The 12,778-nt window shown below is 36.3% G+C and overlaps 1 protein-coding gene across 1 annotated transcript in view; it reads left to right on the top strand.

Moving 5' to 3' along the window:
* Window positions 1-8,288: 8,288 nt before the first annotated feature.
* Window positions 8,289-12,778, top strand: part of LOC139123951 (bifunctional purine biosynthesis protein ATIC-like) — a 78,303-nt gene continuing 73,813 nt past the window's right edge. The window contains exon 1 of the mRNA XM_070690096.1: window positions 8,289-8,460. The gene's annotated coding sequence lies outside the window, so the exon portion shown is untranslated. The remainder of the gene's footprint in view (window positions 8,461-12,778) is intronic.

Genomic DNA, 12,778 nt, shown 5'->3' with positions numbered 1-12,778 from the left:
TGTTTTAGATTTCAACCCAACTTTTACCAACATGTACAGGAATAGGTGAGCGTCACCTCGTGATTTTGATATCTACAACAGACATGTGATGATATTGTACTTTTATCTAGTGTAGAATCAAGTTTTGATCCGAAAATCAAATACTTTGTTCTCTCCTACGCAAAGATGTTGTTCGCAAAGATAGACATTTTGTTGGTAAGTTACAAAAACGTCGCAAGTTTATTTTCAATTCATTGTTGTGCTGTTTACTGATGGAAATCAAGGTATCAACAATCTAAAGACGCAAGTTGTTTGAAAATTATTGCATAGACTGACTGTTCAGTAGATCCATCAGTCAGTATAATTTGAAATTTATTTTGAACATTAGGCATTATAATGTACTATATAAATTTTGTCGCAGTGTACCGTAGTTTGAATACAATGAACCAGTACCGCAGAGTAGTAGTGGCAATATTTTTGTCTGATGGGAAGTCTTTTATAATCTTACAAAATAATGGATGTAAACAAACAGTCATTTATTTTGAGTATGTTCGTTATCCACACAAGTATGTACGAATGTCAATTTTAAATAATCTGAAATAGAAATAAAATACTTTTATTTCATCGTTAATTTTCGAGTATCGCATTGTTTTATGAGCTACTTCATTTTTTTTGAAAAAAATCTCCCAATGTTGCTACGTTTGCCATGATGAACACACACGGTTCCTCTTTGTGCTACTAGCTGTGGAAACGCAGTCATCTGTGGCGGGGTACAGATGCATTTAATAAAAGGTCATCCCCACCGTGGCAGATTGACCTTTTAATGACGCGCATATACGCACCTGTACTCCACCATAGATAGCTGCGTTTATCGTGGTGCGTGCGCGGTGATGGTACGATCACAGTCGCTCGAGAGTTATTCAGCTCTGGGACTATTCGCCCATAGACGAGGGGTATTTCTCGCTTCTGTATACTCGTCTATGGGGCGAATAGTCCCAGAGCTGAATAACTCTCGAGCGACTGTGGTACGATCAATGTTAGAATAGGGGTCATCTCAGGTCAAGTCTGTTTTCCACAAACTGCACACACTTGAAATCATCTGCCGTACACTTGCAGAAACAAGTTTGTTATCATTTGCATCAAGTTGATTGAACACTGTGGATGATGACATTGTGTTGTTGATATACAAGGGACAGGTAGGTATTATTTAATTTACTGAATTCTCGGCAAGCGGATTTGTTTCTATTACAAGTTGAATCAACGACACGGATCAGTGTCACATCCATGGATCTGTTTACTATTAGAAGAACAGGGCTTTCTTGTATTTTGTGGCCATCGGCACATTGTACATCATGGAGAGTAGAAGCGAGAATGTATATGGTTACGTTCCGGGATGCTGATTGGATTAGATTAGATTATATTAGTTAGTTAGTTACCCATTGAACACTGTGTGTTGACGGCTGTAGGAGTGGAGTGTGACGAGTGTCTACTCTACAATCCTGTGCACTCGGTCTACAAGCCACTAAATGTTCTACTGACAAATTCCCTGTTACACTCCTGAACTTATTTAAAAACGAAACTAAAAAAAAGACTGAAGTCAAAACAGAACGACATTATTGCATAACCGTCCGGCCTGCCTCATGTAATATCTTAGTCTCTTCCATTCTGTTGCATTAGCAGCAATGATTGACAGATTCAAACTTACAATGTATCAACATTTCCAATTTTCTGATTGGTAGCTATGACTTACAGTGTATCAAAGACTCAAGTTGATGTGACAGGAGCGGAACTTGATAGTACAGCGCTGTAAATTTTGCAGCGTGGTTAGCGCATGTTTTATAATTTGCTGTCAATTTGTGTACTTTAGTCATCAGAATGGAAAGGTTGAATTGATCGACATATCTATATCGTCTGCTGATTTATTGAACCAGGGGAAAAGATTCATGGGATTGTATGTAATTACCAATGTAAGGTTTACATCAGTGACATTTTGGGTGAATTCCATGTAGGAGAAAGGAAGTTTGTTTGTTTGTTTTTGTTTTTGTTTGGTTGTTGTTGTTTTGTTTTTGTTTTTTAGCAAAGATTACATCAGAAAACTGTCGTCAAGAAATCTTGGCAATTTCCTCCCTGAAAGTAAGTCTCCCTGGCTCTGGACATAACAATCTATAGATCATCCGCTATTAACTGTATAACGCTACCGGAAACGACCTAGCTATCTGGCATCTAGCTATCTAGCTATCTGGCATCTAGCTATCTAGCTATCTGGCATCTAGCTATCTAGCTATCTGGCATCGAACAGTGCATCGAACAGACTGCATATATGTAGGCCTACTTTTATGCAGGGAGCTATCTGATCTGTAATTGTAAAGGCCTTTACATTTTTACACCAGATAAATCCGACAAACGGAAAGTGTTTAGCTTTTCAAATACTTCACACACGGGAAAGTTTCTTTCCCTGCATTTCCATTTACAAAAATTACAGTTTTGTGATATGAGCAACAGTCACTTGATGAAAAGAACTGAGTGAGCATCTTTGCGGGCCGGATGATTAGGCAGCGAGTGTATCAGGGCGCCCTCAGTAGTCAAATAGTGATAACTACTTTTGTTTCACAGAAAGTTTCACAGATATCAATCACGACGATCACTTCAGGTAATAGCATATTAAATACGTGTTCGATTAGAAAAACGTACTTATTGCAATTCTGAAAAAATAAAAAACGTTTTAGTCATAAAAAGATTTGTACGAATAGAAGAATCATAATCTTGGTATAATAAATAGTGTTAATAAAATGTTGAAATGTATTTTGGGACTACTGTATTATGAAATGTACACGACATGTAAACATGAATGTCATCTGACGACTGAATGGGATTTATTGTGATTTGAAGGACACTGACAAGTGTTCAATCACACTATTCAAAGATATTTCCGAATCGAGAACCGAAGTCGTTCGGAAGACCTCGGACGTAAACAAGACATACCAAGATGGCGGCCACCATGTGTGTCCACGCTGCATCAATATACTCGCCGATCGTCTGTGTTTATTGACGCGTGATGACAATAGCTGTGGAAAACTAACACTTACATGCTCATTTGAATGGCTGTTGACTTGTTAGAAGTGGTTTTTCTACAGTGAAAATGTGAGTATTGCTGCACTATAGCGGCCCGACGTTTTGTGTCTATGTACAAGTCTGTGTTATGGTCCTCAAATCCGGGTCCCGCTGATTACTGCCGTCGACTGTCAGTCAGGAAATGAACCTTCCAATGACTGTAACCACCCGATATCTTAGTACTAAAGACAACTACTCGCTGTAAAATACCTACAGAATAATAGTCCCTAAAAACGTTGGTATCGAAAGAGTAGTAATGCTCGATCGTATTATGACTGTATTTTTCAGACTCGGTTTAACAGTAGTGGTCTTTGGTATTCAGGTATCGACTGATTACAGTCACTGAGTGATTGGAAGGTCATTTTCCAGATGGGCAGTGGACGAGTAGAGACCAGTATTTGAAAGTTACTTGCTAGATATTTGAAAGTTACTTGCTAGATATAAGATCTTTTACCTATAGGAGGTGGCTGACAAAACTTAGAATTTCGGATCACAACCTACAAATAGAACTGGGTAGAAGGTCAATTCCAAAAGTTCCTGCAAATGAAAGATTCTGCAAAGATTGTAAGTCTTTAGTTGAGGATGAATTTCACTTTGTAATAGAATGTCCAAAATACAGAACTTATCGAGATAGTCTATTTCATCCACAAGTTTGTATTATCCTGGTTTTCTTGATTTGAATGACAGAGAAAAGTTCATCTCACAAAGATAAACTGTACCTCTTGCTAAATTTATTTCTTGTACTTTAGTTCCTTCCCCAGCAGCAGCTTCATCCAGTGTTTGCTGAGTTTTGTAATTGTTGCCTTACCACACTCCTTTAGTGTGTTGTTGAGCAATAAAGTAAAGTAAAGTGACTGGAAGTACTTAGCAGGACCGGAAACGCCCACAATTTCAACATGTCAACAAAGCTTCATGTACATGTGTGTAAAGTTCACTTTCATTGTATTGCTCTTACATTGGTATCTTAGAACGGACTAAAATTCACTTGTCTACGGTAGTAATGTACCCACACACACACACGTACAGACTGAGTTCACAAACTAAATACTCTGTATCTCAACATGCCTGAAGTTGTGGAGTAGAAGTTACCAGAAAAGAAACTTATAAAGATCAAAAGACCAATACATAAAATTCCCGCAGTGTTTTATCAGGCCTGTAAATTTTGCCAGGGTTCCCTGTCACATTACTTTGGTTCTCCTCACAATATCAATGATCTTAGATGACAACAGATGTGGTACCTGGGTTCTCACACCATTTTGACTCATCTTCCTAAACCTTAGCACAAACATTGTACTGTCCTTTTAGTGAAATAGAATGTCAGTGTCTCCCTCGGAATAAGAAATCAGGAATGTGGAAATGGAAGTGTTAGAGAGATATCTTAAACTTCCTTCCAAAATTCAGCAATGAGGGGAGTTTTAAGATGTGAAATAGTAGCACAACATAGATAGCATTGTGTATACTAGCAACAGGTAGTTACTGACTGCCTAGAATTTGTATTTTAATCTTCTTGTTTTCCCAAACCAAAGACTGTTGAAAATCAATTGTACTCCCAGAAATGGTTCTACGCTGGGAAAGACGCTTGCTGTGTTCTGAACACTCAGTATGTATAAACAAACCCACATGTAAAAACATAGATGGAAATACACATATTTTTGTGTGTTTGTGCATGTGGCTTTGTATCATGGTCTGTTAAAATTTCAAATTTCAGGTTTAACCCTTTAGGATATGTTGTTTAAAGGTAACAGTAAAACACACACGGCTTTCACAGCGTACACCTTAAAATAACAAAAGTTTTTATTGTCAAACAAAAAGAAGAATATCAAAACTGAACATGTCAGTAGACTCTTGACATGCAGGAACATCTCAAAAGACTACAAGTAATGCAGTAAGATTGCATTACCATTATTGTGTCCAGTTTAATTGGATTGAAACTCCCTCTACAATCCAGGTTGAAGTTCTACACAATATTCAATAACACACCTACAGTTTTGTATGTTTCAACTTCATGGAGTGAATGATATGACTTATAGCAGTCATATTCTTATAGTTCTGTTATTTCTGTTGTTATACGGTGATGACTCAGTTTATTCTGTTCCTATTCACAGGGGATCAGCTATTGCAAGAATTGTTGGAAACAATGAAAATTGTGTTGACATGTGAGTATAGGAAGAAACCAGTGAATGGGAAATATTGACAGAAATCATAAATATGGTATGAAAATGTCAAATATCTACCAGTCTTCAAGATGAAACGGAATGTGGTAAATGTTGTAATGTTTTATCCAGGTTACCAAGACAAGGAGGAATATCCCTCCCTACTTGACAATTTAGGGGATTTGGTTCTGATATAGGTGGTCAATAATAAATTTTACAAATTTACATTATGTGAATTAAGTTTTCTGAGTATTAGTAAATTAGATTGTAGATCAAATATCTAATTGTGCATAAATCTTGATCTAATAGATGTTTGATATTTATAGAATTCAATGATATAAGTTGAAACATATTTTTGTAATCTTTAGGCAAACTATAGTGATAGTCTACACTGGACAAAATGCTTGATATACATTCAGTATATTATCTATTGATGTATATGTAACACAATATTAATAGTATAAATAACATAAATCTTTGTATATAGAACATTTCAGTACGTTGATATACCGGTACATAGGGTATACATCTATGCAGATCAAGAGTATACGTAATGCAGATCTTTGCACACCAAGTGTACACTGTACTTAATATACATTTTATTAGTATACGTACGCGTATACTTAACGTATTTGACAAATGTACGGAATCAGCATATGTGTATATTGTTGTGTATCAAGCATTTTGTCCAGTGCAACCTCTTTCAGCTCTAAGCACATCTTTCAACATATTGGTTTTATTTAGTCCAATAGTGGGTTAAACCAATTATGATGTAATCTTATGTTTTCAGTGGTAATCACAGTGCCAAATGCAACTATTAATATTCAATAAAAACATTAAATTACATAAAATATGCAGGAGTTAATCAGCTTTCCATAATTATTTTGTTTTGTGTAGTGAATTTATACTTATGAATTTTCAAATTTCAATTTTAGACTTCTACAAATGATGTTTAAGCACTGGAACATTGACAGATCAATTAAAGTGTACTTTGGTGTTAGAGGGCGCTGTTGACTGCAGTGTCCAATGGCTATACAGAGTTAAAATCCACACTTTCTCGAAAGCAACAATAGTAGGTACAGTTACACTCTATGAAAGCAGCAATTCCCGACACCTTGGTGGTAGAGGGCGCTGTTGACTGCTGCCAACAATGGCATCTAGAGAGAACAATCCACCCTATCTGTAAAACAAGAATACAGGTACAGCGTGCACTCTATTAAAGCATCTGCAGGACACCTTGTTGGTAGAGGGCGCTGTTAACTGCTGCCAACAATGGCATCTAGAGAGAACAAATCCAACTTTCTCTAAAACAACAATACAGGTACAGTGGCACTCTATTAAAGCATCTCTAGAGAAATAAATTACTCGTAATAATATTTCAGTTGTATGGACATTTGTTATAATATTCAGTTACAAAACTCAGAACAAAATTATTTCACCAATGGATAAATGCTGTGTTGTAAAGAATCTGACCTTTTAGAATTGTATCAAGTCAGAATATTCCAAGTTGGATCACTGTGAAATCTGAATATGCCCTTCATTTGAATCAGAGTTCAACAAGTTGTCACCATTAACCTGTCTGATATTTTTATTTCAAGACAGGATAGCTTACAGTGTGTCCTCTATCAAACACGTATTTCTGGAAACTTTGCATCAGTTTGAAGAATTGTTGAAATTCTTAGGATCAGCCCCATATCTTTATCTGTAAACCAATAAATCAAGACTGCTTTTATCACCAGCTTTTATAGTCGTTTTAGTGTGTCATATTGGCTTAGAAGGCACACTGATAGCTTATCAATGAAGTCAGTTTGCACTGAAAGCAGTATCTGGCTATGTATGCATTCAATGTTTCAATGTTTTTCAAACCAGTTTATTATTTGAATTGAATCAAAATAGACCGTCAATCTCTCCATTTAATTGTATTTTACTATCTGTACCTTTACTTCATCTTGTTTTGTAGGAACTCAGAATAAGTTGTAGGTTGTCTTGTTTTGTTTTCACACAAGAAACTCCTAAAATTCCAGCAAACACTTCAACACTTCTCAGCTTCTTTCCTAAAATGCAAAAGGTAGATACAAAGCTAAGAATATCATTTACAGATATTTATAACAGAGTCAGACAAAACATGGCACATTCCATGCTGATCTCATCAAGTGGAAGAAATTCAGACACCAATGTGTTCAACTCTGCTGAAGAACAACCAAGACAGAAATAGGAAATCTACAGGAACAATCTCCATATTGAACATGGTATTCACCATGTATGTGTTTTTTGGTGTATGGTTATACACCATGATGTAAGGTTAACAAAAAACTATAGGTCCACCAGCAGAAATCACAAATAGCTGCATCAATATAGAATGAAAAAATGAAGGACCTGTGACCTCTATGACCTTTACACCCTGGTATTTAATTGTGGTGCATAGGTCATTACTCAATATCAGCAAACCAGTCACACTAAATTGCCAATATTTTTACTTTTAGCAAAATAATTGCAGTGTTTCAAAATGAGACGTTGAATACCATAACAATCAAACTGAGAATCCATCCATTTTGGTGCAATAACAGTGATACTGAGGATTGGATCATACCAACAGCATTTCAAAGTGGTGTTTGATTTATTTGATGTGTGGCTGTTCACTTGACAGGTGGTGTACTTATCACAAGGCTAGTGTCAACAAGTTTCTCCATCCAATCCTGTAGTGTAGTGAGTGTAGGTCCATTTACCTTTTGGTAGAATTATTACTCAATACTTATTATAAAATGATTTGGATACTATAATTTTAAGTGTTAAAAAATTGACTTTTACTTAAGCACATGTGAAATTCTGAAGTTTGCAGTTATGACCTTACTGCATGAACAGTTCATTACTTAATATGAATTTCATCTGTATAGTTCTGTGGATAGGGAGTTGGAACATTTAATTGTTACAGATTGTGTCAGAAGGAATATGGGTGACAGAGCCATTGAATCATTTTGTACAGTATGTAGTATCTGATATTATTGATGTATTGTGTAATTTAATTTGACAGGAGCTGGAGTTGCTACAGAGTTGTCTGCAGAGCAAGCTAAGTTGTGTATGGTTGATGATATGATGTCATCATTAACACTGTTTGCTACAGCCTATGCTAGAGCTGGAGGTGAGAATATTGGTTTTGAAGTCTTCCCTCACAGCATGGTCCAGCCAATTACTTTGTGGCACACTGGAAAAATTTCATGTAAGTCTGTTTATCATGGCAAGTGACATACCACACAGTACTGTAAATTTCCCATAATTCGTTGCGATTTGTATCCTCAGAGATTCCCCAGAGAAGTCTACCAGGTCTCCCATTTGAAGACCAATTCATAGACTAGTTGTAAAAATTCTGAAAACTTACTTTTAAAGACACAATTCTTCTCAATTCTCATTTTAAATGATTTGAAAATTAGGCATGATTGAGAGGGAGATAGCAATTTTGTAACATTTTCCACTGATAGTGTCTTCAGCCATACAGAATAATGTGGTAGAAATAGGGTGACAAGTTGCATCTGTTTTATGCAAACAAAAGGATATTAACCCCTTGACTACCAAGGCCAATGTATTGCTATATACCAGCCCCTTATGTACGGTAAATATTGATAAAATCTTGGATGTGGTCATTACATGAACACTGCTTAGAGTAAAAAGTACCAATAAACCATATATTTTCTGAATCAGCATGAAATTTCCCACTTTTTCATACATAAGTTTTGTATTTCCAGGTCACATGACTGGTCACATGACACATCATGTGACCAGAGTTGGCAAAGAATATGAATATTTGAATCATCAGGACGTGTTTTGAATCCGTAAAATGACGCAAATTTGAATACAGTTGCAATTTTCATGGCATTGTCTTTACATATATGTAATAATAACTATCCTTTACTTTATTTATAGATGTACCTGTTTCAAATTTTTCTCACAAAAGGCAGAGTAAATGAACCACAAACATCAGCATCTGACATGATTCTGTATTTGAAAATGAACACATTTTATTTGTAAACACCTGCTTTATGTCTTCCTTGCAGAAACATTCATCTAAAATGGTTATGATTTATCCCAAAATAATTCACAATAATTAAAAATACATTTTAGGAACAACATATCACATGACCAAACACATGACCAGTCATGTGACCAAGTCATATTGATAATATGGCTGCTATAAAATTTCACTGGCTTGTAGTAAAAAATTGTATTTCCTCTAGTTTCATTCACGAATATTGCTGTTAATAGAACATATTTACATAAATCATTTGTTTTCAATAAATAAACATTTCATTAAAAAAAACAAACCATAAAAATCCTCTCGATCATTCGTACTTCTGAAAATTGTAAACAAGCGGTGCGCACTTCTGTGATCAGCCTGACCTTTCAGGGTCAAGGTCATGGGTCACAACATTTGCTTCCGGATTTTGGCCATACTCGGACGTACGGGGGCGCAATCATATTCAGGCCAGATTGGAATACATCAATCTTAGTTGCGCTGCGTGCCGACGCCGAAATTACGGGATTTTTAGGGACAAAAACGAAGCAAATTTGCTTATTTAACTGTGCCTGATATTTCCGGCACTAAAGTATATGGTAATTAGTCCCCACGGACACCGTCCGGGGGGACTTATAGGTTTGGTCATGTCCGTGCGTGCGTGCTTGCGTGCGTGTGTGCGTGTGTGCGTGCATCCGTCCGTTCACGCAGATATCTCAGAGATGCAAGAAGCGATTTCATTCAAACTTGGTAAAAGGATTACTACATATGTCATACAGATGCACGTCTATTTGTTTTGTGATATGATCCAATATGGCCGCCAGGCGGCCATTTTATTACGATTTTTTCATGTACAGAGCCATAACTCAGACATGTTTCAACCGATTTTATTCAAAGTTGGTACAAGGACATTGACCAATGTCATAGATATGGACGTCAATTTGTTTTGTGATACGATCCAATATGGCCGCCAGGCGGCCATTTTATTACGATTTTTTCATGTATAGAGCCATAACTCAGACATGTTTCAACCGATTTTATTCAAAGTTGGTACAAGGACATTGACTAATGTCATAGATATGCACGTCAATTTGTTTTGTGATACGATCCAATATGGCTGCCAGGCGGCCATTTTATTACGATTTTTTCATGTATAGAGCCATATCTCAGACATGTTTCAACCGATTTTATTCAAAGTTGGTACAACTGACTAATGTCTTAGATATGCACGTCAATTTGTTTTGTGATACGATCCAATATGGCCGCCAGGCGGCCATTTTATTATGATTTTTTCATGTACAGAGCCATAACTCAGACATGTTTCAACCGATTTTATTCAAACTTGGTACAAGGACATTGACCAATGTCATAGATATGCACGTCAATTTGTGTTGTGATACGATCCAATATGGCCGCCAGGCGGCCATTTTATTACGATTTTTTCATGTACAGAGCCATAACTCAGACATGTTTCAGCCGATTTTATTCAACGTTGGTACAAGGACATTGACCAATGTCATAGATATGCACGTCAATTTGTTATACATATATACGTCAATTTGTTATGTGATACGATCCAATATGGCCACTAGGCAGCCATTTTATTACGATGTTTTCATGTACAGAGCCATAACTCAGATATGTTTCGACCGATTTTATTCAAAGTTGGTACAAGGAGATTGACTAATGTCATACATATGCATGTGAATTTGTTATGTGATACGATCCAATATGGCTGCCTTGCGGCCATTTTGTTACGACTTTTTCATGTACAGAGCCATAATACTCTCAGGCATATCTCAACCGATTTTATTCAAAGTTGGTACAAGGACATTAACCTATGTCATACATATGTATGTCAATTTGTTTCATGATATGATCCAATATGGCTGCATGGCAGCCATTTTGTTACAATTTTTTCGTGTCCTTAGCCAAAACTTGGGCATGTCTCAACTTATTTTATTCACCAATTTTAATCATTGTACAAGGACAGTGACCTATGTCATACATATGCACATTGATTTGTTTTGTGGCCATTTTTTTCCGATTTTTTCATGTCTGGAACCATAACTCAGACATGTATCAAGCGAATTTATTCAAAGTTGGTACAAGGACATTGACTTATTTATGTATGTCGATTGGTTTCACGAGATGGTCCAATATGGCCACATGGTAGCAATTTTGTTATGGTTGTTTCATGTCGAGAGCCATAACTCTGGCAAGTCTCAACTGATCTTATTCAAAGTTGGTACATGTACATTGACTTACGTCATACATATACGTGTTGAGTTTTGAAACAGTAAGATCAAATATTGCTGCATGGCGGTGATTTTGTTACAATATTCAAATGTACAGAGCCATAATCAGACATATTTCCACCAGTATCATTCAAAGTTGGTACAAGGACATTGACCTACAAGTATTTCATACATATGCTCGTCAATTTGTTTCACGTCATGTAGCAGTAACATGTCAATTATTGAAGTTTTGTAAGTAGGCTGATATGTCAAGAAATATGTACTGCATCAATTCATGAAACTTTATACAGATGATAACTGATGTTAAGCTCACATTGCTTTAACATTGAAAAAGACATTTATCAGTGTCATTTTAATTAATTTGTAATTGCATAAGTAATGAACTTTCCTAATTAGGGTGATATAGCCATAAATTAATACAACGTCAAATGTGATGAAACTTGATACAGATGTTGATCTCATAGTGTTGTAAATACTGCATCAAACTTTATGAAATATGGTACCAGTGATAATCTGTCAAGTGTTAGAATTGTGTGCACAAATGTTTTGCACATCCTGTTGATTAATTCCTTGTTGACTCATTTTCTGAACTTTAGGATGGTGGCCTACATTGGTTTTATGTTTTCATCACCATGGAACTCATTTTTGGCCATTGAGCGTCATCTGTATCAAAGTATTTTTATCACAGACCTAATTAATGAAGAGGACTCTATCCTCTCTGAGGACATGTAATCAAAGTACCCATTAACAAGTGGGGACTGTGTCATCAACGATGACTTGTTCAATATGGCGCCGGATATATCCGACGTTCAAGGTAGTCAAGGGTTAATTTTTTTCCAGTGGAAAAGACATAAGAAATTTGAATTCTAAATTTTCTCAGAGAATGACACCCTTCAGTTCATCATAACTTGCTGCCCAAAAGCATGGCATTTGTAGTACCTGCAGATTGTGACTTTGACGGTTGTTCAATGGTTATTTGGAAACTTTCACTGAAATATCTAAACATATTTTTACTATGAGGTTATTACGAAAATACCGCAAAGGATGCACAAGGACACTGGTGCAGGGTATCACCGGACGTGAAGCGGAGGGCGATACACTGCCCCAATGTCCGAGTGCATCCTTTTCCAATATTTTCGTAATAACCTTATTATTATACATCTTACATTCCTGACTGGGGCATCAAATTGTCAGAGTAGTGACCGTTTTCATGCAATGTCAACAATTTTCTTCTGATTTAATCGCGCCAGTGTGGAACGCTATCTCGGACG

This window comes from Ptychodera flava, assembly GCF_041260155.1.
Source record: "Ptychodera flava strain L36383 chromosome 23 unlocalized genomic scaffold, AS_Pfla_20210202 Scaffold_23__1_contigs__length_28996876_pilon, whole genome shotgun sequence".
Classification (NCBI taxonomy): domain Eukaryota; kingdom Metazoa; phylum Hemichordata; class Enteropneusta; family Ptychoderidae; genus Ptychodera; species Ptychodera flava.
The sequence above is the reverse complement of the archived record's forward strand: the minus strand, read 5'-3'. Positions and strand labels throughout refer to the sequence as shown.